This window comes from Anabrus simplex, chromosome 1 (assembly GCF_040414725.1).
Source record: "Anabrus simplex isolate iqAnaSimp1 chromosome 1, ASM4041472v1, whole genome shotgun sequence".
NCBI lineage: Eukaryota > Metazoa > Arthropoda > Insecta > Orthoptera > Tettigoniidae > Anabrus > Anabrus simplex.
Genome location: NC_090265.1, coordinates 211,766,896 through 211,794,275, shown reverse-complemented (window position 1 = coordinate 211,794,275; position 27,380 = coordinate 211,766,896).

Sequence of the window (27,380 nt, the reverse complement as noted above, 5' to 3'; positions counted from 1 at the left end):
CTCTTCAGTCACATGTCCAATAAATAAAATTAAAGCTTTTACGGGATCTTCATATGCATATTATCCCATGCTAACAGTTACAAGTTGCTTCTCAAAAAATAAAATCTTGGGCAGATCCAGGTTAAGCAATGAACTGCTAGAGCTGTTAAAGATTTCAGCACTGAGGGTTCTATCAGCAGCAATTGTTGAGCCAAGGTACTTAAAAGTCCTTGTTGTTGGTAGGTCATCACAGTTGATTTTGACAGTATCCAAATAATGTAGATTTGTAGTGAGATATTCAGTTTCTTTTTACACTGAACCATAGGCTAACTTCTGCAAGGGGGTCGTTCCATCCTTGCACTTGTTACTAAAGGTCAGTCTTCTCTTCAGCATACTTCAGTAAATTGTATAAATATTATTCATTGTTACTCGCAATATTATTGTTGTTATTGACTAGATTAGTGCCAGTCAGTCTCATGTCTATTCACATTCCACCATCTCTGAAAAACTGTAAAAGTATTGGGTGGGCTCAAAAGTTTGTTCGTCCCATTGCAAAACATCTGATGACACTGTAACCACTGTACAGCTACATTATGAATGTTGCCGAAATAACCCTGTGCCATAGGGTCAAAAATCAGATCAGCTGTGTGATACGTCAGTTCATATTCATGACTGACCTTGGCCTCATCAGTGTGGACTGGTCTTTTGTGCATAAGAGAAAGGACACTAAAAGGGAACATTTTTGGCATCTTGTATTGTTTTATTACTACAAGGCTACAACAGCCTCATAAACCAGAATGAAAATTAGTGAAATATATAATTCATGCTGGTGCAGCCAGGCACTTAAAAGAACTTGGTTACTTAAATCTTTACCATATATAGGTTCCAAGCTGAGTGACGAATTTGGTGCAGCGTGTATCCATCTGCAATTTGTTACTGTGGTGGCATCACAAAGATGATTTTCTGAAACGGCTGGTGACGGGCAAAGAAAAGTGAATGGTGTATGACAATTTCCAAAAGAGTAAATCATAGTGCAAGATAAGTCAACTATCAGTTCTGAAACCAGGTCTTCATCCCAGGAAGGTTATACGGTGCATTTGCTGGGACTGGAAAGGAATTCTGAACAATAGCTTGTGACTATCTTTTCTGAAAAATACTCAAAGTTGGAGCAACTGAAGGACACGTTCCAGAAAAGACCTGAATTGGTAAACACTGAAGGAGTCGTATTCCATCATGACAACACCAGACCACATACGTCAGTGATGACCCATCGGGCATTGCTGGATTCTGACTGGGATGTGTTGCCCCATCCACCCTATTTTTCAGGCATTGCTCCTTCCATCACCACTTCAGGTACCTGCAGAATTTCCTTAATGGCAAATGCTTCTTGTATGTCTGGCCTGTGTGTCTCTTTATTTGGTGACCTAACCTCTATGGTCTCAGTGTGTGCGTGGGTGGTTCTGACCCTTGGATCCATGATACCTTTTGTGTCTAATTTACTTATTTATTATTCATTTCACATTGCCGTCATTGGCTTTCTTTATCTATTTTTTAGTTTAATATGTTTTATTCTTTAAGGGATGCCTTTTGTATTTTATCTTAGTTATTTGGCATGTAACCGTGGTAACCCCCCACTTTTTCCTTTGCTTTAATTTTATGAGCTTGGTGCACCCTTCCCTCTTCTCCTGTTTTAAGCTCTTTTACTCAACGATCTTGTATTCTCGGGGGATGTGGATTGTTGTGGGGGGTTATGTCTTAACTTATGAATTGCAAGAGAGAATGTTATGATAATGTGCTGTTTCTCCTTTAATTATGGTTGTTTAGACCTGATGTGCATAAAAGAAATACTTTGTACCCACCTGAATTTATGTCCTTCATCTAATGGTGGTAGATGCCAAGCCCTTGTACCTAACTATTCATCACGTCTTACATCAAGGTAAGAGAGTGAGAGAAGGTGTAATAACTGTGAATGTTGTGTATTTTGATTATGGGCCACATATAATTTATTAATATAATCTATTTGATTTTTGGTCCCCTTGTTAAGCCTATACAACCTTTTTGAGTTTTCTCTTCATAATAAATTTATGTTTTTGCCCTTATTCCTGTTATATTTTTCTTTCTTTGTGTCTCTTATATGTGTGTTATCTCTGTAAAAGGCCCGGGTCCAGTTTCTGGCTGTGTTTGCTAGTTTTGACCAAATCCACCGCATTGGGTCTTCGTTGTGTTCTTAGCGTCAGTTCAATTGGTAAGCACTTCCTTGGAGGACTGTAGGCTCAACGTAAAAGAATTATTAACCAGAAAAGCCCTACATTTTGGAGAAGTGTTATTTATGAACTTTAAGAAAAATGGCCATACTCTGTTGTTAACAATGGGACATATTGTGTGAAATAAAGTTCTTTTACAACAATGTATTATTCTATTGTTTGTATGTGTCCTTTCACTGGTGTGGATAACCTTGTGTGATTTGTTTTGCTATGTCCATATCCCATACCCGAGGCTGATTGGCAACTGCTCTGCTGTACTTGTGATATGGGTGGCAGTGTTTACAGGCATTATTAGTTGGTTGAAAGGTAACAAAGTTATGAGACAACACAATACTTAGTGGGATGTAAAACCAATAGTATCATTATCATCTATCTACATACGGTATATAAGAGGAACGACTTGAATGTAGTCAGTAATGACAAATAAACATAATTCAGTATGTATGAAGTTGTTGCAGAGCCCATAATCGGCAACACTAATGCATATTACAAGTAACAACTCTCTTCACCGAAAAGAAGATCCATTTTAGTTTTGGACACTTTTTTCATATCAGATAGATTAGGACCAAAAAACTTAACTGTATTAACTTATGTTTGTATATATTGTATATAATGTATATGTTGTATATAGTGTATATATTGGTATGTTTATATTGGTTAAAAAGGTCCCAAACCTTGACCTAAAGGTTGTTTACAGGCTGAAGATGCCCAAAATAATGGGTGAAACATGTACCTGACCAAATAAGTCTACATAAAATCATGTAGATAATAACCACATTAAATGTGGAAAGTATTGAATAGGTGGTTTTTTATTAAATTATCCTTGATATCTATGCCTAACACTAATGCACTCAGAAAACCCACCATTATATATGATAATGTATGATATATGATAATTCTGTAATCAATTGCAAGCAAAAGCACATTCAGGTTAAGTGTACTGTATTTCAATAAATGTAAGAGCTTCGACTGTTTCACTTCATTAATTCTTCTTAATGAGTGAACAAAATGGAGAGGTGTTTTCATATTCTTATACAATCCATCAAAATAATGTGCTCTATATTGGTACCCGATAACTGAATATTGTAATGTACAGTGTGAAAGCATCTTCACCATCAAACAAACAACCCATTTTGGCATTCTGTCTCAAACAGTTTACGATGTTTTGAATTATGAAGTTAAATTGTATAGGGTGGGACAGAGGAACTTGCTTATTTGAATTTGGTGCCCTAAAGCGATGGTCGCTTCGAGGAGGGTTGGGTTAGCCACATTTGAGAGGGCGGGGTGTAAAGTTGTAGCTCTGCTTGGTTTAGTGAGCATCATGGAGTGGACAAACGCTATCAAAGCATACTTTTCTAATGGTCGCTCAATCATCGCCATGCAATGTGCATTTTGTACTCATTTCAATATTGCGCCCTGTGGTCATGTTCTTGGCCGGCAGTTGATTGTTTCATGCGTAAACAACTTCGGGGAATCCTGTGGTGTGAAGAAAGAAATACTGGGGTTCCACGAACAGCAAGGTCAACCCAAAGCATTGACATGGTAAAGCATTCTGTTGGGCAATCCCCTGAGCGCTCTGCCCGCAAACATGCAGCTGCAGTTGGATTGTCTTTTCGTTCTGTGAGGCCGAATCCTTCATGAAGAACTGAAATTTCATCCCTATGAAATGGCTGCAGTGCAGGAACTTAATCCACACAATTTTGTTGCTCAAGAAAATGCATGTGAGGCGCTTATTGGCATGCCTCGCGATACACTTGTTTTCTTCAGTGGTGAGGCTCATTTCCATCTTTTGGGATCTGTAAATAAGCAGAACATGCACTATTGGAGTCCTGTGAACCACAGACTACTTCATCAGCATCCCCTACATTCACAACATGTAACTGTTTGGTGTGCATTATCATGAGTTGGAATAATTGGCCCATGGTATTTTGAAGAAAACAAATGGGCAATGTCGGTGACTGCTGCCCGTTGTGTCCACATGATTCAGGACTTTTTCCTACCAGCACTCAACAAGATGGATGTGGGAGATGTATGGTTCCAGCAGGATGGTGCCACGGCACACACAGTGTGTGTCAATGACTGTTTTGCAGTAACATTTCCCAGGATGCCACATCTCCTTGAGGAGCGATCTACACTGGCCTGGACGGTCACGTTATTTAGCCTCCTGTGACTTTTTTTTATGTGGCTATCTAAAATCAGTTGTTTACAATGATTGTCCTCAGACCCTGGCTCACCTGAAGAACAACATTCGTCAAGCTGTCATCAACATAACCTGTCGATATGCCGGAAAGAGTTGAACGAAACTTCTGAGTTTGATTAACACAGTGTATTGAGAATAATGGATGCCACCTGCCAGATATAATCTTAGAAACTGTGTAAAAATAAAATGTAAATGTTGTACTTTATGCTGTTCAAAGAATTAAATATATCTGCAATACTTCTTTTTTAATTGAACTTCTAAATAAGCCATTTGCTCTGCCCCACCATGTATAACATCCACTAGATATGCCAAATCCTGACAACCTTGCCATAATACTTCTTAATTTTTCTCTGGTAGAAAATTAGTTTTTAATTTCAAATATAATTAGACAAGAATTTGAATTCTACAACTCTTTCAAATTATCATTTTCCCCATCATGATATTTGCATTTCCTATATTTTCACAGAACATACTTATGAGATTTGTCTGCATTCAATACCATTATATTAAGATATATTTAAGGCAATTTAATATATAAATAACAATAAGTTGAACACTGGACGGATTTTTCTACATCTTACATCCTTTACTTCTGTATCCTTTTCTAGGGCAAAACACTATAACAACAGGAACCAAAGGTTCAAATGTTACCCTCTAATTGACAAAGTATATAATTAAGCCTATGTTTGAGGTAATTGTAATCTTCTAACTGTCCATAAGAATGTACAGTCGAACCTCGATATCTCAAACCTCTATTACTCGAATTTTCGGTATATCAAAGTAATTTAAATTTCCTGTCTGTTTGTCTTCACATGTATTTATTTCTCTATTACTCAAAATTTGGTTACACAAATTTCTAGATTTCTCAAAGCAAACATTTCCTCCCTTGAAGCAAAAAATATTCTGTAACTCGAATTTTGTGCAACGTTAACTGTGCAATATGGCATTTGTCGTTTGTGAGGAAGAGTTAACAAGTAAAGAAAGGATTACAGTGATGCTGGGAGCTAATATGACGGGAACTGAAAAACTAAAACTTCTAACGATCAGAAAATTGGCGAAGCCTAGCTGTTTCTTGGGTGTGAATTAATGACCGGTCACGTACAAAAGCAACCCACAAAGTCACGGATGACAAACTCCATTTACGAATCTAAACTGTGTGGTATTGATGAGAAGTTTCAATGTGAAGGGAGGAAAGGTTAACCGTAACAAACAGAAGAGACTAAAGGAATTTTTCCAAAGGTGTTAACGAAGGTATGTTTCTTGTTTCACTACTGTATGTACTATATCTTGCCTTGTAAAAAAATTACAATAATAAGGGTTATAATAAAAGTGATGCCTTAAAATAGAGTTTGTTTGTATATTTTTAAATACTGTTAAAAAATGTATTCAGAATAAGCCCATAGATACATATGATTCAATTATGTGCTATACATGCTCAAAAAAATCAAAATTTCGATAACTCAAAATAAAATTTAGCTCCCGTGGTGATTTGAGATATCGAGCTTCCACTGTATTTGACATATAACTACATTAAAATTCAGTGTCAATTGGAAATATAGAAATAAAAGGGAAGTTATGATATAATCAGAGGATGCTTCGAATTCACAGTCTCATGTATACAACACTTGCTAAAATACTGAATCATCACAACAAGATAAACACAATTTTTGTGAGAGTATAATATTATATACAAATAACAGCATCATGCTACAAAATCAAAGAGCAATAAATGCCCAAGAAATGTACTTATAACTACTTTCATGATAGTATGGGTAAAAGTCCTTATTTATGACACATCATGGAAAAAGAGACCTTATATTCTCACAGTAAAAGTTTGAGGAGCGTTACAATGAGTCATGGAAGTCAAGTTGTTCCAAGCAGAGGCCACTTGAAAATACAGATATAAAAGAATCATATTTGACAGTTTTGAGTGATTTACTCCTCTGTAGTTTGCACATCATCACAATCTTTTGTTGAGCTCTTGTAACTCTTTTAACAAATGTTTCTTCCAACAGAGTGTGTTAACAACAGCATTTAAGCTTTTAGTAACTCTTGGTCAATATAACGTCTATTAAGTAGCAGTTCATGGTCATTGGAGTAGATTATTCCTGGCAAGATAAGAAGCCACTGAAATAACAACTGTACTTCATTAACAGAAAGAGTTTTTCAATAAAACTAGGCCTTCATCAAAGTGTTTGCGTTGAGACATGCTATACAAGAGTAAAAATAAATAAGAGAAACATACCTACAAGTTCTGCACTTCCAGCATTTATATAATAATGTTAAGTATTTCATTACAGTTTGAGATTAGTATTAAAACAATACATCTGTTCTTTCCCAGAAAAATATATGAGTACTAAGTTATTTTATTATTTTACTACACTTTTTTCACAATTTTCAGACACTGGCCAGTCTGTTTAGAGCATAAGCCTCTTCATTGTCTTCCCACCATCTCTCTTTCACCACTTCAGTCCAGTCCTCCCCTATTTTCTTCACTCACTCTTCCATTCATTTCAGTCATCTGTCCCTCCGTCTTCTTCTTGTTCTCTTGCCTTCCACTCCCCCATCTCATGCATCTTCTCGGGTAAACTCTTCTTTTCTATTCTGTCCTGCAATGGTTCCACATGCACTAGTTCTCTAACCTTCTCATTTCTTTTTATTTTTGACATAAATATGTATTATATGTTATTTATTTGACTGGCTGGTCCAGTCCTCTACAGTAATAGAGTAGACTGTACAGCCAGCCACCCAGCGTTGAGTGCCAGGCAGCAAGATATAACTCAACCCCCTAAGAGGACCAATGGCTTTGAGCAGATGAGTTCCTTTAGGTGGGATGATGGTCCCCTTAGTTTGGGAAATGACACTGGAACACATCAAGCAGTCTCTGCTCCCGTGTTAGGAGTGGCTGGAGAAGGCGACTGTACTCCGTGTTAGAAGTGGCCTCATCTCCTCCTGGCAGCAGTTCTAAAATGTATTTGAGAGTAGTGAACCCATTGTAAAAACAGCCTGCAATTTAGTGCAAATATGGTGCAGCCTTAGAAAATTCTAGGGCGTCCTCTGCAAGCGATGCACAGTTCTTCAGATACCGGGGGAGCTGTGAGAAGTGCGCAACCAGTATCACAATATATACACATCGGGACAGTCAACATCTTACTCCTGACAGACAAGGCTGAAGAGTAAGTAGAGTTCATCCTTGGTCTTAGTGAAACAATAGGGAGAAGAAGAGGAGAAATAAAAACTGAAGGAAGAGTATGGTTCATTTTGCAGTGGAGGACAGGGTGCAGTAAACTGAGTAGGAATGATCATTAGAAAGGATGTCCTGGAATATGTGGAGGAGTGAAGAATATTAATGACAGAATGATCATAGCAAGGATACAGTTTGAGACAGGAACATGAGATCTGTTCCTAATATATGCTCCACAGTCTGGAAATAAAGAAGAGAATACAAAACAATTCCTTGAAGAAGTGGAGAAACACATAGAAGACAAGGAAGTGACTGAATGCACAAGTGGGAAAAGAGAGGGAATGGGAAGAGAAGAGATTCTGGGGCCATATGAATATGGCAACAAGAATCAAGAAGGGGATATGGTAATGGATTTTTGCCAGAGAAACCAACTAATAATAGGAAACACATGATTCAGGAAGAAAAATAACCAGAAGGTTACCAGGTATGGATGGGGAGACAGAAGAACCAAAACATTGATTGATTACATATTAGTGAATAAAAGGACATCGTAAAGATCTTATTTATGGATGTTACAGCTGTACCTGAGGAAGTCTTTGGGGGTGACCATTGAGCAGTGATAACAAAGTTGAAAGTAGGCAGGGTCACAAACCTACAAGAAAAAAGAGAAAGAAAGATTAGGGTCTGAAGATTGAAGGAAAAGAAGGTTCAGGAAGAGTTTAGGAAAGAATTAGAAAAACTGATACCATAGACAGATATTAGTCATGTTGAACAGGAATGGAATAATTTTAAGAGTGCATTTGTAAGGTGTGCAGAGAAAGCATGTGGCAGAACATCAGGAACGGTAAGAGAGAAAGAAACAAGATAGTGAAATGATACAGTGAAAGATAAAGTAAAGGAAAAGAAGATAACTGGGAAGGAATGAAAAAAAAAAAACTAAAGAGAGTAAAGCCAGATACCTGGAAGTGAAAAGAGTATGCAAAAAAGTAGTTGCTGAAAAATGTTGGGAAACATTCATCCAAGGAAGTAAAGGAAGATTCAAAATGTGAAGGAAAAAATATTTGGAATTATATGAAACTGTAGGAATGAAAAAGTGAACATAGGATTTGTGAAGAATAAAGAAGGAGTAATACTTACAAAACCAGGAGAGATAAAAACAGATGGAAAGAATATTTCAGTGAACTGCTGAATGTGAAAAACCAGACAAGTGAAGCAGAGAAGGAATCAGACATTACAAAGATGAAGGTAGAATGGGCAGTTGAAAAGATTATGATGGGAAAGCTTTGGGAATAGATGAAGTAGCCATAGAAATGATCAAGGCTGCTGGACCAGTGGGACTCCATTGGACTTACAGGATATTCAAGTGTGTATGGAGAAAGAAAAAAGTGCCCAAAGATTGGGAAAAGAAATGTGTTAAGAAGATGTGCAGGAACTACTGAGGAATCACCATCATCTCCCATGTAGCCAAGATAATGGAAATGATACTGGAAAGAAGAATTACAGAAAAGATGGAAAGTCAGTTACAAGAGGAACAATTTGGATTTAGAAGTGGAGGGTGCAGGCAGACATCAGTTATACGAGTGACAGAATCATTAAAATGAAATTGCGTGTTGGCCAGGTATTCCATAACTTTCTCCAAGTACAGTATATGCCCCACATGGACAGAATAAGAACAGGCCATGGCAAATGCAGAGACATGTTTAAATGGAACAAGTTGCCGACACCCGCGTGTGACTGCGGAGCTGCACGACAAACCATACACCATATTGTCTGAGAGTGTGAAACGCGAACATACACAGGCAGCAAAGTGGATTTTCTGATGGCAATTCCATAAGCAATACAGTGGATCAATGATCTTGACATTCAGTTGTACGGAGTCTTTTCTTGTTCATTGTTTTCCTGTTATGTAAATATGTATATAATTTATTTCTGTATTCAACTTGATTGTATAGGCCATACACTAAATAAATAAACAGACAGGCTGCCTGCAGATGAAAAACATCAGTTCCTTGTAGATCTAGAGGACCAAATAAAGGAAGACAACATCACAATTGAGGAACAGATAGGCAAGGCTGCGAAGACATCATAGGCCCCCATGCCTATGGTGGTAGAAACTAGGAGGGAGAAAACCTGATAGACTTGTGTGCATACAAAACAAACAGAACTCTTGGTTTCAGAAGAGAGATAGCCATAAAATCACACACTACAGTTGGGATGGGAAGCAGAGGACAGTGTCTATATAGTCTATATAATAACTGATAGATGTGCTAGCCAGCTCATCACTGAAGTTAAGATTATTCCAAGTGAAAGTCTTGATTGTGACCACTGGCTTTTGGTTGCACACATTGGGAACGTCCATCTGCAGAACATTATGCATAAGAAAATGCCAAAAATAAAGACCTGTTTGCTAGGAAAAGATGGGAAGAAAGAAGATACCAAAGAAAGATCTCAGCAAAATTATCAAAAAATGAAAAAAGAGACACAGAAGAAGAGTGGCTGTCATTCAAGAATACCCTGGTTTCAGAAGCCGAATCACTATGTGGAAAGACAAGTGCATTATGCAGGGAGAAAGACACACCATGGTGGAGTGAGAGGGTGAAAACTGCTGTAAAAGAAAGAAATGCAGCAAAGAAGAAACTAGATAACGAAAAACAGAAATCGGTCCACCAAGAAGATGAACTTCAGTACATGGCACAGGAGTACTGGAACAAGAAATTATTTGTGAATTGACTGATTAAAGAAGAAAGGGAAAAGTGCTGGGATAAGTTCACTACACTATGAGGCTAACGGAAAAGACTGAAAGTAATAGGAAGTTGCTTTATGAAGTAGTCAAGAACAGAAGAAGTGAGCATGACAATATCCTTGCACTGGAAACAGATGATGGGAACCTGTTGAAGACAGATCAAGGCATCAGAGAAGAAATGATGAACTACTTCAATACTTTATTAAATGGGGAAGGTCTTCAAAATTATATCACTGAAGACTGCAGTATAAGTGCAAGTGATGGAGCACAACACCAGCTAATATGGCTAGAAGCAGAGCCTCAGCTGAAGAACATGAGAAATGGTAAGTCCCCAGGGTTTGATGGCCTCACTGCTGACATGATAAAGGCAGCTGGAGCACAAGGCATACAATGGCTGTCACCTGGAAAGAGAACAGGATACCAGAGGATTGAATGAAAGGTATCATTATCCCCCTGTATAAAAAGGAAGACAGGAAATTATAGGGGTATCACTCTACTTTCTCACTCTTTGAACACGCGAGAGGTCGCACCCGTTTTAGAACACGAGAGGTCGCGCGAAGGCAAATTGCTCACGCTTCCTATTTTAATGAGCTGCTATTTTCCTTTGGCAGTGAATGCTCTGATAAAAATATTAATATGTACCCTGTGTAACTGCCTTTCGACTAGTACTAACATAATTACCCAGTAACAATATTTTCTCAATGTAAAAAAATTAATGAATTTTGTCGCAAAATCTGGTAAAGTTACGGGAGTTTTTAAAGAGCGCGAGAGGTCGCGCATGAGCAAATTGCCGCAACATTTCCATTTGTACATTTCAATGAATGATTTGGTCACAATTCAAGATAAAACTACAGCACCACACTTCACTGAAAGCCACCATAAACCTCATGAACTTTACTTAAGAAACTTTCTTGGAAATGCAGTCATGTAAGAATGCACTATGCGAGGGGTCGCATGAAGGCAATATGAAGGCAGATGCGAGAGTGAAAGAAAACTTCAACTACTCCGGAATGCAGCAGGCAATTCACTGATGATAATCAACGTCAGGCGAGAGAGAGGGAGGGGAGAGATGAAACGAGAGCCCTAAGCCCTACAGCGGCTAGCAACAAAATTATTAACAAATATTTAAAAGTGCAGCAAATCGCCACGGGTGCGACCTCTCGCGTGTTAAACTTCTGAAGAAGATAGTTGAAAGAAGAATCAGAAATATAGTTGAACCATTATTGGAGGAGGAACAACACGGGTTCAGGAAGAACAAGCACTACAGACCTAATACCTGCCATCATAATGCTAACAGAGAAGCACTGGGAATATGGCAAGCACTTAGTGATGGTTTTTATGGACATCGCGATGGCGTACGACAGTGTGCCTAGAGAGATAACACTAGCCAACATGATTTTGCGGTAAAATAGAAAATACGTAATTCTTATAGAAATTGCTGCCCTGATTCCGAAAATGATGCTATTTTTTTCCTATCACGTCTAGTTTTGATGCAATTCGGTGTTTTAGTATCTGCATGAATTTGTCAGATGTAATGTTGAGAGATGTTATCACGGAACTTTTTCTTAGAATACAATTATGTGATTTGATTTGTTACTGTTTGCATTTTATTATAGGTTTATTGCTGTCTAAATTTTCATTTTGTAGTTGGGGGTTTCCTGGTAAATTCATAACAAACTCCCCCAGATACACAATAGACTGCGAGGCATGTAGGATTGAAGATAAGACAGTTGAGCGTTTGTCATTCATCTCAGACCACTTGAATAAACAGACGTGTTAAAAGCCCCAGCCCCTATGCAATGTTTATGATGGACTGATAAGGCAGTTCCCTTTCAATGATAACAATCCAAAAGTATTATACTCATGAAGATGAACTTGTATTTTGTATGGATGTTTCAAACCTTCTACATCAATTGGGAGGGAAAGAGTATGATACTAGTAACTGGCGTGTTTTTATTGACTCTTTGCTTCATAATACAAATGTTCTGGCATCCGTACCACTTGTACACTCCACAAAAATGTCTGAGACATACGAGACCTTAAAGATGGTGCTTGAAAAAATTAAATATCACGAGCATGGGTGGCAAATTTGTGGTGATCTGAAGATCATTGGATTGTTGCTGGGACAACAAAAAGGCTATACAAAATTTCCCTGTTTCCTGTGCGAATGGGATAGCAGGGCACAGCCAAAACTAAATAGGCACTTTATGCTTCAGTTTAACGAATTTGAATATACATTAAAAATATAATACAAACCATCTACTTGCTTACAAAGCAGAATTTATGTGTCTTTAATGCATGCAAAATATGATTACGTTTTGCAAACTGAAATTTACATTAATATATCAAATTTAATCAATACTAAGTATCAACAATTTTATGTAAGAACAAAATAACATTATGAAAAAATTGCCACTAAACCAGACGTGATACGCCAGAACTAATCTTTTTCTTGAATTCTGCTTTAAGAAATTCATAAAACCCACCTATTTTCATTTTTACCACACAAAAAAGATTTTTTTTCAGGCTAGTGTAATCTGGGAATGCCTAGAAGGTACAGATGTGCCAAATTTCCTGATCAATAAAGTAAGTATGCTCTATCAAAAGAGATTATAATAATAATAATGTTATTTGTTTTATGTCCCACTAACTACTTTGACGGTCTTCGGAGATGCCGAGGTGCCGGAATTTAGTCCTGCAGGAGTTCTTTTACGTGCCAGTAAGTCTACCGACATGAGGCTGTCGTATTTGAGCACCTTCAAATACCACCGGACTGAGCCAGGATCGAACCTGCCAAGTTGGGGTTAGAAGGCCAGCGCCTTAACCGTCTGAGCCACTCAACCCGGCTCAAAAGAGTTTAAGCTGTGTCCAAGTAGCAGATGGAAGATCAGATTGGTTTGAAACCAAAAGAAGAGTCCAACAGGGAAGTGCCTTGTCACGACTCCTGTTCATCATTGTTATGGATCGGATCATAAAGTCCATCAAAGAACATTGCAAAGAGTCTAACATTCTAATATTTGCAGATGATATTCTGATCTGGGAGAAAATGAAGCAGTACAGGAGAAACTAAATCTTTGAAACTGCAAGTTTAAAGAATATGGACTAAATATCAGTAAAACAAAAAAAAAAATGTTGAAATGACTATCAACAGGCAAGGCACAGATTTAAGCATTTTCCGGGAAGGAACTCTATTGCAGTCTGTATCTAATTTCAAATACCTTGGAAGTATCATTTCAAAAGATAACACAGTAAACCAAGAAATACTTAATAGGACTCAAAGATAGCTTCTCAATTTTATTTTCAAGTGAGAAATCTACTCTGGGATGATAAAATACTCCAGAAAGCAAAACTGACCATATTTTATACTTACTTTATTCCAATTCTTACATATGAACTCGAAACATGTACCCTGCATAACAAGGCAAATAGTAAAATCCAGTCAACAGAAATGAAATTCATCACAACAATGAAACAAAAGACCAGGAAGGACAAGATTAGAAATGAAGCAAACAGGAAGGAGGCTGGAATCAAAATACCTGTTACCGAGATTTTTAGGAAGATGGAGGCTACAATGGTTTGGACATGTTACGAGGATGGACGGATCAAGAACAGCAAGGAATTACCATGATAGAAGTGGAACGGGAGAGGCCAATAGGGAGACCAAGGAATAGATGGATAGACACAGTGAAATCGGAGGTCAGCAAGAGGAATGTCAAGTGGGAGGACATAGAGGAACAGAAACTATACTTTGACAGGAAGAAGTGGCGAGCGCTTGTACACCACACCTGGGTAAATGGAGGTGAAAAATGATGATGATGATGATGATGATGATGATGATGATGATGTGGAGGGTCATTCTGAGACATATCATGGAAAAGAGCTGGAAATATGGGAAGGATATAGTAATGACATTTATAGACTTAGAAAAGGCATACAACAGCATCCCCAAGACAAAAGTCTACGAAAGCTTGACACACGAGGACATTGGCAAAGAACTAATAACAATGATAAAAGCAAAATATAACTGTTACAACTATGTGATGACAACAGTGGGCAAAACGGAATGGTTTGGAATTGACAATGAGCTAAAACATTGGAATATGTTGTCACCTTTACTGTTCATAATGGTGGTGAATGACATCATTAAGGTAGCAGGGGAAGATTATAGAACGGAAAGAATTAATCTAATGATGTTTGCGGATAATGTTGTGACCTGGGGAGAAGTTGATGAGGAGATATAACAACAGCTGAATGTACTGAATAGAAGGATTGAACAATGAGGAATGAGAATCAACATGGAGAAGAAGAAAACAGTGGTGATGAGTAGAGGAAGTAAAGAAGGAAAACGAGCTATCAAATTTGGAGACAAGGAACTGGAAATAGTAGAACACTTCAAATACTTGGGAAGCGAACCGACAGAAAATGGAAGACTAGATATAGAAATTATAGAAAGATACAACTGGGAAGATCCTTTTACCACCAGGTACAGAGATTAATATGGAATAAAGATGTACCAATGAAGGCTAAAGAAGTACTGTACATGGGATATTACCTACCTATGATGATATGCAGCAAAAACCTGGACAATGATTCAGAGACATGAGAACAGAGTACAGGCAGCTGAAATCAAATTCCTGAGGAGTAGGTATAGAAGACAAGGAGGAATACAGTGAGCAATGAAGACATCGAAAAAGAGCTTAATGAGGAGAAACTAAATGACAAACTGGAACAGAACAGATAGAGGTGGTTTGGACATGTCAAGTGGATGAAAGAGGAAAGACTGCCAACACAAGCACTGGAAAGACAGATGACAGAGAAGAGAGGATGAGGAAGACCAAGATTATGATAGATGGACTCTGAAGAACAGCATAGGACAAAGGAACCTGGACTGGAACACAGTGTCGGGTGAGGAATGGTGGAGAGGAACCATATTTTTCCCCAGCCAGTGTCAGCTGTACGACGGGAATTGATGATAATGATGTCTTGTGGCTGGGGTGATCTGAAATTAGCAATACAAAATGTGTGTTGCAAAGTTAACTAGGTACTGTTGATGGATGGTCATGACTGAGAGACATAAAAGACATATTTATGATAATTTAATTTTCCCAAAGGGAAATTATACACCATTTTATCATTACTTCTGATCTACTTCCCAAAAATTTCATCCCTGCCAATCTGGGCCCAATGTTTGGGTAGCCAGGCTCAATCTGTCACAAGCCAGGACAAGGCTGAGTGATAGAGGAGTAACACCTTTCCAAAAAAATTAGTCCAGTTAGCCTGGCTGGTAGTATTTGTAAAGTCCTCTTTGCAAGGTTACAGGAGAAGATAGTCAATGGTTTGGATGGTGGAAGAGGACTTGCCAACCCAACAGCATATAAGCAGAACTATCTTCAATAAGCAGCATCTGTACTTCAGTGAAGTGAGTGTGAATGGTGTCTGTATTCTAGAGAAGCGGCCTTATTCTGGTAGTTTGTATAAAATGCAGCTGCTGCCTTGTAGATTAAGTAGACGACTATTTAAGACTAAGGGAGTTCCCTCCGACAGAGAAACCATTGACTGTGGTAGACCTAGCGAGTCAGAAGAAGAGGTGCAAAAGTTGATTTCAAAAAGACTGTTAAGGGTATATCATCTATTGCACAGTCCTTTCAAGAGGCATAGATTTTAAAGACACCAGGGTGCTAGAATTTCACCCTGAAAAGGTGGTCTTTAATGTTCCAGCAGATCCACCGACATGATTCTCTCATATCTAAACACTCTTAAATGCCAACCAATCATGGATGTTATCCCGTGAACTTGAGCATGAAAGGTGACTGTCCATTAAATACATTAGGCAACTGGTCAGGTAAGTAATTATATTGCTGCAAAATTTGGAAAAGTTTTATGAAAAAGAAAAATCCTCTTCTGGATTCAGATGGCAATAATCCGGTCATTGTATTTAATGTTTTAACTCCACAATTTTCTTATTTTAACTAGTTAAATATCAAATATGTATTTTTCATCTTTTTATTATTTTTAGAACTGGCATGACGTCACACTGACATGTAGGTCTTATGGCAACGATGGGACAGGAAAGGGCTAAGTGTGGGAAGGAAGCAGCCATGGCCATTATTAAGGCACAGGCCCTGGCGTGGTGTGAAAATATGAATCTACGGAAAACTATCTTCAGGGCTACCTACAGTGGGGTTTGAACCCACTATATCCTGAATGCAAGCTCACAGCTACATCTATGTTTCCTCTTTCCTACAACAACTCAATTTTGACCTAAGTAAAGTAAGGTCCCATTTCCTATGATATGTCACATTTAGGACAATCACACCTCATAAGGAGGAAGACTGTTAATGCAATCAAACATATTCTTCAAAAAGAAATTGGTATGCTTCCATTAGATCTTATGATAAAGATTTCTAGTTATATTATACAACTTCATAAACCTTAACATTATACTCATAAATGTGTACCCTGGATAAGCGTTGGCTAAATAATGCCAACAAACATGCCTTCTCAAGCAAGTGCAGCTTGCTGATATCAGATTCCAGTTTCAGCCTTAGTCAAAGCGACTGAGCTTACACTAATCTAAAGATATCCAATAAGATTTTATTTGCATTCAATGGCTGTATAGCATTGAAGTATCATAGTAATAAAACCACTGATTTGTGTACAGAATCAAGTGGAATACAGGTGTTAACATATTTATTTATTTTTGCCTACTTACATACCATTCTAACAATTATGAGACAGAATTGTAAAGATACTGAATAAAGAATCCAGAATTAATCAATTAAATGTACTGCATGAACAAAACTCAATAAAATGAACCACACAGGATCCTCCAAAATAATTACAACACAAAAAACTATAGTCCATCTTCTCTTCCTCTTTGCTGACTTCTTGGGTTCATGACACCAAGAATGATAACAGATTTTTAGTTATGATTCATTGAGTCTATACAAACAAACATAAAAGTACATATCAGCATATGTGGTATAATAATTTACAGTGCATAATTATAAAGTTAAGAAATTCCAGTCCTACAGCCAAGATAAGTTTAAAAAATACTAAATGTATAGATTAGCAACATCTTAATAATGATTCCAATCCTTTATTAAAGTAAACAAACTCATGATAAATCCTGCATTTCTTAATACAAAGTTCATTTCCTATCACAAACATTTACATATTTTTGTTGTTGTTGTTACAATTTGCTTTATGTCGCACCGACACAGATATGTCTTATGGTGACGATGGGATAGGAAAGGGCTAGGAGTGGGAAGGAAGCAACCGTGGCCTTAACTGAGGTACAGCCCCCAGCATTTGCCTGGCATGAAAATGGGAAACCACAGAAAACCATTTTCAGGGCTGCCGACAGTGTGGTTCAAGTAATGAAAAAAATGTTTCCGTATTGAAAGAATCTCAATAATAAATGTAAGAAATTTATTTTAACTTCAACCTATTCAATACAGTACAATCATTACTTGTAATGATAAAGCCAACCAGGCTAATAAAAATAAAAATAAGTATCAAAACATCAAAATCAGTAAAATTACAAAAGATATTCTATTCTTAAAGGAATGTTTAAGGCTAGGTCTGGTATCCAAGTTTTTAAAATCAACCCAAAGGAAAAACATTCCAAAACACAAACCTAAAGACATCCAAAACAAAGTCAATACCATCTGGCTCAGAAATGAAATGAAACTAATGTACAGAAAAAAATCCCTATTAAACTTGCAACTTTACTGAGAACATTTGACCACTGCTCAATCATTATCACCTCTTGAATGGAATTCATACCAAAGACATATTGCATACAAATTACAGAACGTGCTAGACAAAAAGCAAAAAACCATAAACCACAAGTTAACATATCTAATGGAAGAGAACGCAAAATCCTCAAACCAAAACAGAAACAGACAAACTCCCATCTCCTCATGGAACAACACTCCAACCACGATCAACCTATCCAACACCACATTTTCGGACAATGAAGTAGATTTGTTTAACCAAGGTCTAAAATATAATTGGCCTAACCCACATAAAGTTGAGGACATAATTACCACAATAGCGGAAGCCGAATCAAACATAAATAAACAAATTCCCATTGACAGACAGAAATTACCCACTTTTGTAAAAGAAGTTTCCAATATCAATAATTTCACCTCACTAGGCTATAACAAACCCAAGAATTAAGAAAAAAGGTAGACACCAATAATGTTATAGTAACGAAAGCCGAAAAGGCAATACCGTAGTCCTAATGAATAAACATGTCTACATCCAAAAAACAGAAGATTTCTTTTCCGACAAATCTTACTCGTTAATCTTTAAAGATCCTACCTTAAAAACTCAACGTAGTTTAAAAACACTCCTAAAAAACTCACCTTTCTTATTTAATGAACACGAATATCAAAAACTCATTAACATGAATCCCAAATTACCCACCGTCAGATCATTGCCAAAAATACATAAAAAGGACATTCTCATTCGACCCATCACAAATAGCCGAATGTACAAAACTTCACAATTCCTTCAGAAATTTCTTAAGAAACGTTTTACATTCCACAAGACACCCTATAAAAAACTCAATAGAGATATGTGAAACCCTAAATAAACTTCATTTACAACCTAACCATATAATGTGTTCTTTTGACATTACCAACATGTACTCGAACATTCCCGCCAAGGAAACTATAGAAATTATACGAAATAATCTTTCCAAACACAGCACTTTAAGTCTATTAGAAATAGAAGAATGCTTAAAATTACTAAACTTCGTCCTCCATAATAATTATTTCACTTTTAATAACAAGATATATAAACAGGAAGGTCTAGCCATGTGAGACCCCATCTCGGGAATACTTGCCGAAATTTACATGGTTAATCTCAAAAATAGTAAAATAACAAAAAGCATTAATGGATTGTGTCTTTGGGTACGCTATGTCAATGACACATTAGCAATAATCGACAAAAGTTGCAACAGTAGTGAAGACATATTAACCTACTTAAATAGCCTAGACAACTGCATTAAGTTCACCAAAGAGGATGAGGACAATAGTCTAATCAATTTTCTCGACATTACAATTACTAGGACCTCTAACAATTTCGACTTTCAAATTCACAGAAAACCTTTGTTCACCCCCACAACTATAAAACAAAATTCTCTTCACCCACAGTCACACAAACAAGCTTCATTTTACAATTTAGTGTACAGAGCGCTAAAAATACCTATGTCAACCGCCAATTTGAAAAAAGAAATAAATACCATAAAAGAAATAGCTAGTTTCAATGGATACAATCCCTCAATCATACACAGAATAATCAATAAAGTGAAGTTGAAATTGACCACGAACCTCTCCCCCAATAAAAACAAACAAATCAGAGTATGCAGCCTTTACCTATACCAATTCCATCATGCATCAAATTGCCACCCCTATAAGGAAACATGAAATGAAATGTCGTATGGCTTTTAGTGCCGGGATATCCCAGGACGGGTTCAGCTCGCCAGGTGCAGGTCTTTCTATGCGACACCCGTAGGCGACCTGCGCGTCGTGATGAGGATGAAATGATGATGAAGACAATACATACACCCAGCCCCCGTGCCATTGGAATTAACCAATTAAGGTTAAAATCCCCGACCCGGCCGGGAATCGAACCCGGGACCCTCTGAACCGAAGGCCAGTACGCTGACCGTTCAGCGAACGAGTCGGACTAAGGAAACATGATATTAAGATAGCCTTTAAGACCCAAAATTCAAATCAAAAAGTATTCTTCAACCACAACAAGATGTACTCGGACACCAATAAATATTCGGGTTCCGGCATTTACAGACTGAAATGTGCTGAGTGCAACAGTTTGTACATCGGTCAAACCGGAAGAAGTTTCACAACTAGATGTACTGAACATTTTAATGCCCAGAAACATAACAAACACTCAGCAATGAGCATTCATATGAAGGACACAGGACACAGTTTCACCACAATCGCACAAGACCTTCAAATTTTAAAAAAAATAGATAAAGGCAGACTCATGACCGAGTTTGAAAATTTGTACATTTTCTTGGACTAAAAATACAACAGTAATAAAAACTTAAATTATCCAATAGATAATCGAAGCCCTTTTTATGAACAATTAATAATTTTGTTTAATAAGTTAAATCTGAAAGACAAAAGACTTGTTGATGTCCTCAAAACACCCTCTTCAAGCACAACAAACACTAACCAAAAATTATTTTTTAATCACAACACAGTCAATTCAAGCAAAAACATTTACTCAGGCTCACCTGCACACAATGCAACATCTTTTACATTGGTCAAACAGGCCAGAGTTTTCAAACTAGGTACTTAGAACACTATAATTCCATTAAGCACAATAAATTTTCAGCTATGAGCTCCCATATGAAAGAAACAGGACATCACTTCACAACGATAGAAAGAGACCTCACAATCATTAAAAGAGCAGACAAAGGAAAGTTGATGAATGAACTTGAAACCATCTATATATTTTTGGACCAATACTACAACAAAAATCTAAACCTCAATGACTTAATTGAAGTCAAGAATCCATTATACGAAAGTTTACCCAAATTATTGCAAACTCTAAATTCAAAACATAACTACATTCTTAAAAATCTTCAATTAACATCTTCTAGAACCTCCACTACTTTAACTAACTTGACTCCCTTCATGTCCGCCCCCACAATTCTCCCGCAACTCAACACGACTCCCTCCCTGTCCGACCATACAAATCTCTCGCAAACAACAACACATAAACTTAACGCCCCGCCTACCGCCTCCCCTCCACCACACCCTCCTCCGCCAATCTCACATCGATATAATACTAGAAGCACAAGTGTCTGTCATTCAACGCTACCATAGCAACTGTTTAACACCATCACAGTCAAAGAAATAAATGAACCTACACATAACGTTGTTTTTCTTCAACTAACCTTTCCATAACTTTACATCTTTACAGACGAAAGGGTGTTTTATACATTTTCCATGTTTTTCTTTTTTAAAACCCACATTCTCTTCAAAAATACCTTTCCTAAGCATTCTCCTCTTGTTACAGACTTCACACCAAAGAGCTCTATCAGCGTCGATATACCTTCGACTTTCACTCCTTTAAGCAAGATAAATACATCTATAGACAACCAAATGTTTTTTCCTTGCTCCCACAACTACTTAAGGAAGACTGTTATCTTATCGTAACACATTCGACTTTCGCTCCTTCAGCCAGTTAAATAGACTATAGGCAGCTGAACAGCCACTTAAGAGATCTGTTGTCTTATCACAACATACGAAACTGGCATCTTTAACATCTATCAACTTTGCTTTTTCTTATCCACTAACAGGAGTATTCAAGGAGGCTCATTTCTGTTTCATTATAAAGATTGAGTTGTTTATTGCTCTACCCCCAACAAGTTTTTTGGGCGCATTGACTCAACACTCCGGAAAATATAATTGTGTGAACTTTTGACATGCAGCTTGATACTGCGATTTTAGCCAAGGACATTCTAATAATTTTTATGTTTGGACAGGCACCTATACTGATATCCTCTTTTTATAACTTGTAAGAGCAATCAGGATCCTGATTTTTCACCATTCAGGTTTGAGTTTGAGGCTGATGATGCCCTTAATATGGGAGAAACATGTCCCTTAACATTTTATAATAATATTTAATTTCTAAAAAAGATCTCTGTTAGGTAAATTTATTCCCTATAGTAGTCTTTGTCTTGTAGGTTGGCAGCTGTATAAAATGTGTACATACAAGATGTCGGAAAGCTTAGTTCACATTCATTATATGGTCCTCGCAGCCCGGATGAACTTGCCTCAAACTCCTACAATCCACCGTCCTATGTAAGGTAATTAACGCAACAATTGGATTACAGTCACTTAAGTATAAAATTTCATGATTCTGATTGAATTCAAACGAATATTAGATATTTGACCAAATTAACCTAGCACAAACTTTGCCCAAAGTCACAACTTATCAAGGAACTTGCAGCTAGGTGATGGTACAACTAGCACTACCTTTCACCCAAAGTCATAACTTCTCACAAGGTCCACAACCGTCCACTGCTACAACTACCCTGGCTAGTACAATCTATTAACAAATTTACGAACCTTTATAAAATCTTGTAATTAGTTCCTACTTACTCTTCCATTCATCCAGAAAGTTACGTGTTACCTTGGAATAATTATTATCCACTACACTGTGGTAATTTATCGAAATCTTACTCATTTTATAGCACCACGATATTCTATAAATATGGAAGACTCTAACAAACGGACATTAACCAAAAGGAGAGCAACCTTGAAGGCTTGTGTAACTCGCATTCAACACTTCGTTGAGTCAGAAATAAATTCTGCCGATATCAACCTCATTCAGGTTAAATTAAACAGATTGCTCTCCACCAACGAAGAATTTAAGCAAATTCAAAGCCAACTAGAGTCGTATGATGAAGAAAATGAGGAATCTAACACGACCTACCGAGAAGAATTCGAAGACACAATCGACTTGCTGGAGGCTAAATTAAGGAAGGCCACCAATCTACAAAACATGTCAGGTAATGTTGAAGTGCTCACTCAATCATCACATTACATGCCTAGAAATATCAAATTACTGAAAATAAATCCCCCTACCTTTAGTGGGACTCTAATTACCTGGCTGCATTTCAAAGACACGTTTGAAGGCCTGGTGGTCAACAATAATAACCTATTAAAAATAGAAAAATTCCACTACTTGCTCTCCTCTCTGAAAGGTGAAGCCAAGGACAGCATAAGAAATATCAGCATTTCTGACTCCAACTTTCAAGTAGCCTACAACATTCTGGTCAATCGTTATCATTCACCCAAATTAATTGCAGCTGAACACATTAGGCAAATTACGGAAACTTCACATAAAATAGGTTCAAGGGAGAGTGAAATACGCAAACTGATCAATATATTCAAGGGCAGTATAGATGCTCTTAATGCCCTAAACGCCCAACCAAGTATCCTAGATTTACTTCTTAATGAACTCCTACTCTCTCAACTAGACAAAAAACTAAGGTTAGAATTTGAAAAGGAGCATTCTCATTCCGATGCAGTTAAATTCGAGGAGCTCATTAGTTTCTTGGAGAGACGCTGTCAGACGCTACAACTCTGCTCTTCTACCCAACCACCTGCAGTCAGTCTTAACAATTACCCCAAATCAGCGCCACGCTTGATAACACAACAACAATCATATATTTCGACAGCAGAGAGATGTTACATCTGCTCAGAAGACCACAGACTGTATAAATGTCCTGATTTCCTCAATTTGAGTTCTGGTGAAAGGTTCAAATTGATCAAAGATAGCAAGCATTGCAGTAACTGCCTTAGTCCATCACACACTTGGAAGGCATGTAGATCCAGTACTACATGTAAGGTATGCAAGAAATACCACCACACGTTGCTACACCAAAACAATCAGAATGAGGAAAAAACTAACATAAACAACACTATGGCACAAAACCCACAGGGTAATGACACACTCCAATCGTCGTATCACTCTCTCAGAAGTACTCCAAACACTCAGGTTCTTCTAAGCACAGTCACGGTTAAAATCAAGGACTCAAACGGAAGATATCATCGCATGCGAGGTGTATTAGATAGCAGTTCCCAAAGCAACTTCATATCTGAGCAGGCGGTACAACAACTTAAACTTAAGAAAAGAACGAGCGTTATATCCCTGAAAGCATTCGGTGAACTGACATCCGAAGCTGATTCATCGGTAAACGTAGAAGTGCACTCGACAGTCAGTGACTTTCATTTCAATATGGAATGTATAGTACTATCTAGGATAACTGGCAATATCCCTGCATCAAACATCAACCTCAAGGAATGGAATATCCCAAAGGATGTCATCCTCGCTGATCCAGATTTCCACATTCCTCAGAATACTCACTTACTAATCGGAGCTCAGTTCTTTTTGCATCTCATGAAGGAGGGGAGGAAATTTCGCGCAGGATATCCGACACTGCAGAACACTCAGTTAGGATGGATTCTAAGCGGGGAGTATCCACAGAAAATGAATGAAGGAGAAGACTATGGGCAAAGATTTAATTCACTCTTTATTAGGTCTGACCTCAGCCTTGAGAATCAAATACAACGATTCTGGTTCATAGAGGAAATAAGTCATGAAATTTGTTCACCAGAACATGCGGAATGTAAGAAAAATTTCATCAACACCACCTTAAGGGATGAGAGTGGAAGATATGTAGTAGAATTACCCCTGAAAAAGGAAATAAACCTAGGAAGCTCAAAGGAGATTGCAAGACAACATTTTCATTTCCTGGAGAGAAAATTGCAAATGAAGAGCAATCTTCGTCAAGATTATGTCGAGTTTATGAGGGAATATGAAGCACTTGGACATGTGGTCGAACTTCAACCAAATTCCACACTAAAACAAACAGAATATTACCTTCCTTATCATGCAGTTCAAAAGCATTCGAGCAGTACTACCAAGACAAGGGTGGTTTTTGATGCCTTTACAAGAACCGACAATGGCGTGGCACTAAATGACATTTTAATGGTAGGACCAACAGTACAAGACGACTTATGCTCATTGGTCATGAGGTTTCGTATGCAGAGAATAGCCTTTACAGCTGACATAGAGAAAATGTACCGACAAGTAAGAGTGCACCCAAAACAGCAACCCCTGCAATGCATATTATGGCGAGAAAGCCCTCAAGACGAACTAAAATCCTACGTCCTCACTACTGTCACGTATGGCACATCATCAGCAGCTTACTTAGCTACAAGATGCCTGGTACAGCTGGCTACGGATGAAGCAACCAGATTCCCTCGAGCGGCTTCTGTCCTTCGCCATTATTTTTATGTGGATGATAACGAACAGAGACTTTGGATGAAGCTCTAAGGCTGCAAATTGAACTTCAAGACTTTCTTCAGCTTAGAGGATTTCCGTTGAGAAAGTGGTGCACAAATAGCCCAGAACTCCTTGAATCAATCCCAGAGAACTTACGAGAATATAAACATTCATTGACTGACAGTGAGAGCAGCGTAGTAAAAACGTTGGGTTTAACTTGGCACCCTTCAACGGACCAATTTCAAATCAACTGTAGCCCGAAGCCACATCAATCGATCTCAAGGGAATCCAAGTGCTCGAAATCCATAATATCATCAATATTCGACCCACTAGGGCTGATAACTCCCATAGTTGTTCTCTTCAAAATCATCATGCAACGCCTGTGGCAAGAAGGTTCAGGATGGGATGATCAACTACTCGGGAATTTGCTCGATACCTGGATTGACCTATATCAACAAATACCACTACTTAATAATTTCCAAGACTGGTCCTCAGTGAAGGGATAGTGAAGAATATCGAGATACATGGCTTCTGAGATGCTTCACAGACTGCTTACTGGGCTGCCGTGTACATAAGATCTGTTAACCAAAAAGCCGAGGTTCTCACGAGATTTCTTTGTGCAAAATCAAGGGTTGCACCTCTAAAACAGATTTCAATTCCCCGTCTCGAATTATGTGGTGCCTTAATTTTGGCTCGCCTCATCAAGAAAACGCTTGAAACTCTACACACTACCCCCGATGGTATACTACTTTGGACTGATTCAGCAATCGTATTAGCTTGGCAACGCGCATGTCCTACAAAATGGAAAACATTCGTGGCAAACAGGGTAGCAAAAATTCAAGACACTGCACCAGCCTCCCATTGGCGTCATGTTGGAACACTGGACAATCCTGCAGATCTTGCATCACGAGGAGTACAGCCACAGCTTCTTCAAGACAGTGCACTATGGTGGGAAGGCCCCAGCTGGCTGTTTCTAGACCCTGCATCATGGCCAGCACAATCATGATGCGACACCTCGAAGATCCCTGACCAAAGAATTGTAACATCACTTATTGTCATGAAATGAAATGTCGTATGGCTTTTAGTGCCGGGATATCCCAGGACGGGTTCGGCTCGCCAAGTGCAGGTCTTTCTATTTGACACCCGAAGACGACCTGCGCGTCGTGATGAGGATGAAATGATGATGAAGACAACACATACGCCCAGCCCCCGTGCCATTGGAATTAACCAATTAAGGTTAAAATCCCCGACCCGGCCGGGAATCGAACCCGGGACCCTCTGAACCGAAGGCCAGTACGCTGACCGTTCAGCCAACGAGTCGGACACTTATTATCATAAAACACGATGATACATTGCTGAATAGATTCTCATCCTTAAACAGATTACTCAGAACAGTTGGTCAGTGTCTCAGATTCTCTTCCAATTGCAAGAAAACTCGCAGTGAGCGTGATACATTACCACTGAAACCACAAGACGTAAATAATGCCTTCAGGGTCTGTATCAAAATCGTACAATCAGTCTCTTATCAAAGAGAAATACTCTGCCTCAAACAAGATAAAGCTGTTGATGCAAATAGCATACTGAAGAGTCTGAGCCCAATTCTGGACCAACATGGTTTTCTTCGAGTCGGAGGAAGACTACAAAATGCACCAGTTCCATAAGAAGCTAAGCATTTCTCCTGAACATCACCTCACCAAACTTGTCTGCCTGAGTGAACATGTAAGATTACTACACGCAGGACCTCAATTACTCATTTCATCGCTGCGACAGAGATATTGGATACCGAGGATTCGCCAAATCGTTAAGAAATGCATTCATTCGTGCTACACATGCTTCAGACTGAGAAAATCAGCAGCTCAACAGAAAATGGCAAACCTCCTAAGATTTAGGGTTACCCCTAATAGAGCCTTTATGAACGTTGGAGTAGACTACACTGGCCCACTCCTAATACGAATAGGCACACGACGAAGTAAGACAACAGGAAAGACTTATGCTGGAATATTCACATGTCTTTCGATCAGAGCTGTGCACATCGAAATCATCTCTGATCTTACAAGTGCATTCATGGCAGCACTACATCGTTTCACCTCACGTCGAAGTTGTCCTGCCAATATCTACAGCGACAATGGCACCAATTTCATTGGTGCATCGAGGGAATTAAAGGAACTTCAG